Below are 3,630 nucleotides of genomic sequence, written 5' to 3'. Positions count from 1 at the left end.
AATACGAATATCCTATGTCTAGTGTGGATGACCTTGATCTCGGTCCCTAGTGACAGATCCTTACACTTGATGATCTTTTTTAGTTGGCCCCCTTCCAAGATTCAGTCTTCTTATTTCTTGGCTGCAGTCTCCGTCTGGTTTTGATGATCGAATCAAGCTGTACAAAACACAAAGCTATTGCAATGTCTTCATGGTTACCATTAAAGTTGGGCAGTTCTTCTGATTTTGGCCTTCTTAATGTTCAACTTAAATGATTACCTTAATGGTAGGTAGAATCAGTCCCGACCTTTGAAACTGAATTGATCAGAATCAACACAATTCACATAAGATTAGCCATTAAAATTTTAATGGCTAAAAATTTGTAACAGCAAATCTGTTACATTTGTTATTTTTGTTTATCAGGCTCCCAAGTACACAGCTCAAAAACGTATCCACGGGCAATGTTGAGTCCACTCATTCTCTCCCGTCTGTCATGTAAAGACGTCAAACTCATCTCCTATAAATCATCGATGCTCACAGGAACCATGATTCTGAACAAGTTACAGAGGAAAAGGGTGGAACATCTTTGGCATTTCTTGTTTTGTTTACTCCGCCGTGTGTCTTCTGCATGAGTGACATAAATGAAGAGGAAGAAATAACAGAATAAATGGAAACAGCTTAGTTGTAAAATCAGTTTCTATTGGCTTTGTAAAAGTAGAAGAGGGCCTTGATCCCATATGGGGATCAATCACTCCAAGACAGAGGTGCTAAAGGAAATCTTCCCTTGCAAATTTAGACACACGAACGGAGAAGGCTGACAGGACGTCTTTATGAATAAACACCCATACAAACAACAGAGACTAGCTACTGACCCATCCATCCATCCCTAGAGCTAAATAGGGAAGTGAAAAAGTCTCACTCAACTGACCCCCCCACTAGATTTCACACCTCCAGTGCAAGAACGAGACAAGTGCTCTCCCTCACATCATGTGATTTCTAAAATTTGCACAAAATATTTCTGCACCAAACTTCTCCCTTGGGGAACGAAAACACATATTGTTTTATAGCCTCTTGCCTTTATTTATAACCCTGTTCTTGTGGGATTGTCTTTTGTTTTGCTATAAACCACCCAGAATAATGTGCTGCACTAATGGAGTGGTACATAAATTTTAAAAAATAAACAAACGGATGCATCAACAGCTCGATGTGGCACACATGTGTGAAGTCACTGATGCCGCACAAGACAGTTTCTTCTCAGAACGGCATCACCTTCACCATAGACCAACATGCTGAGCTCATCATCATCATGATCCTAAAATGGCAGAGCTGGAAGGGACCCTGTGGGTCATCCAGTCCAGCCCCTGTCAAGAAGGCCCAGTGAGGGAATCAAACTCCCAACCTCTGGCTCCACAGCCGCAGAGCTAAACCACTGAACTCTTCAGCAGTTCTTAAACCCACAAGCTAGGAAAAAAATTACACGTGGTGGCGCTGTGGGCTAAACCGCAGAAGCCTGTGCTGCAGGGTCAGAAGACCAAGCAGTTGTAAGATCGAATCCATGTGACGGAGTGAGCTCCCGTCGTTTGTCCCAGCTCCCGCCAACCTAGCGGTTCGAAAGCATGCAAATGCAAGTAGATAAATAGGGACCACCTCGGTGGGAAGGTAACAGCATTCCATGTCTAAGTCGCACTGGGCATGTGACCATGGAAGATTGTCTTTGGACAAAACGCTGGCTCTATGGCTTGGAAACGGGGATGAGCACGAACACGATTGGACAAAAAATTGTCAAGGGGAACCTTTACCTTTACCTAACTCTACGGATCCTCCAGTGACCAAGGGCTGGAGAATTGTGGGAGATTTCATTTTTGTTGAAATGGTTTCCCTGACGGTCACCAATATATCAACTTCCACCTGTGGTACTGAGGCCTAGGGGTTGTCCAAGGCATTTGCCCGCCTGAGGCAAAGGACAAAATGGTGCTCCCCTGATCCAGTTCTACATACAGAAGCTGAACAGACCAGCCAATGACTCTTACTAAGGGGATAGCCCATTTATTTATTTGTTTGTAAGATAACAAATCTTGCTTTCCCCTTATTTAAGCTTGTTAACCGTTAAGCCTTCCCTACCAAATTTCCAATCTCTGCTTAATAGTAAGATGATTCCTGATCTCATACCACGCATGGTATAGTGGACAGAGTGACAGATTGGGACTTAGGAAGAGCAAATTCAAATCCCCTGGGGTTGTGGAACGGTTAGGGTTGCTGTAAAGTCAGTTTTGGATTGACAGCACCTAACAATAGTCCTGATCGGGCCAAATTAGTGGCCAAAACCTCTTCTCTGGTTTATATCCTATACCGTTTTTTCTGATTTCATACCCCAGGGAAAAAAATCAAAGAAGAACAAAGAACAATAAAACAAACCCATTTTTTTTCACGCGAATGTTCTGCTGCTTCTTACTTACAACAATACGTGGGAGAGGTTATTCGGACTGCTTTGCTCACTCCTTTAGGATTAAGAAAAACCACTTGCCATAATCAAAATACACTGAGCAATTTAAAAGGACAAATAACAATTTGTGTTGTCTCATCCAAATCTGGGACTTTTTGTTCCATATAATACAGCAACCTTTTGCTCCGCACCACAGTATGTTTTCTGTTGTTAGACCTTGGATATATGCTTTCTTCAGCCCTGCTTGTGTTTATTGTTGATCAGCTGAAAATATAACTCACAATTATGGCCTTTGTTTTTACAGTACGGCTGGAGATTCACAGCGGAGGACTTGAAGGGAAGCCATTCAGCTTGCAACAGGCGTGGTGCAGAGACTCTTTTGCATTTCAAACAGGCGGTGAAAGTCTTCATTTGATGGATGCAATGCATCCTTCGATGTATAGGAGAAAGGCACTGAACACAAAATGGAAACAAAGTTTTGTAGATGTCGGTACATATGCTAAACGTGGGGTTGCATTCTGCCGAAAACAACGGACTTCATTTCAAGATGCATTTATTAAAAATGTAAAAACCCGTATCATTGGTCATTAAATTATAGTGATTTTTTTTTTAAAAAAAGAATTGTTATTTTCTTTAAATGATTTCTAAATCTTGTATTTCCGTCATCACCATCTGTCCAGACCCGTGAAATAAACAGCATAACATCGGAGCCTCGGATCCCAGAAATCAATGTTGGGGTCATAAAATCATATCCCAGTGATTAATTACTGCCAAGATTATACCTTCCAATTGGGGTTCTAAATGGGCTTCTGACTTTATTCTGGGCCGTAATTTATTTCAGAATTGTTATGTGTGTTCGCCTCCCATCTTTACACAACCATATGCCGACACAGATGTTTCTGCACTTTATTTCTAGGGAGGCTTCTCCGAGATCTGTTCTGTAGAATAAACAGATTTATTTTTCATTTAGTAGCCAATGAATCTTAAATTCTAAAAAAACAGAAGGCTTAAGTGCTCTGATTCAATTGAAGGATATGTTCCTCCAATCTAAATCGGAAAAGGTGGCAAAAATTGGATGGTTCTAATTTCCCTCCTGGCATGCAAGTGATTTAGAGCTCCATGGCTGAGCAACCAAGACTTGCTGACAAAACCCATGTTTTCTCCTCAAGGACCAACCACAGAAAAGGAGGAAGCTAGTTTGCAGAGAA

The 3,630-nt window shown here is 41.5% G+C and overlaps 1 long non-coding RNA gene across 1 annotated transcript; it reads right to left on the bottom strand.

Moving 5' to 3' along the window:
• Positions 1-324: 324 nt before the first annotated feature.
• LOC110086578 (uncharacterized) lies at positions 325-2,842 on the bottom strand. Its single transcript, XR_002301841.3, has 2 exons — positions 2,704-2,842; positions 325-603 (listed from the first exon to the last, which is right to left on the bottom strand). It is a non-coding gene; the product is annotated as an uncharacterized LOC110086578 (long non-coding RNA).
• Positions 2,843-3,630: the final 788 nt, after the last annotated feature.

The sequence above is a fragment of the Pogona vitticeps genome, chromosome 10, assembly GCF_051106095.1.
Source record: "Pogona vitticeps strain Pit_001003342236 chromosome 10, PviZW2.1, whole genome shotgun sequence".
NCBI lineage: Eukaryota > Metazoa > Chordata > Lepidosauria > Squamata > Agamidae > Pogona > Pogona vitticeps.
The sequence above is the reverse complement of the archived record's forward strand: the minus strand, read 5'-3'. Positions and strand labels throughout refer to the sequence as shown.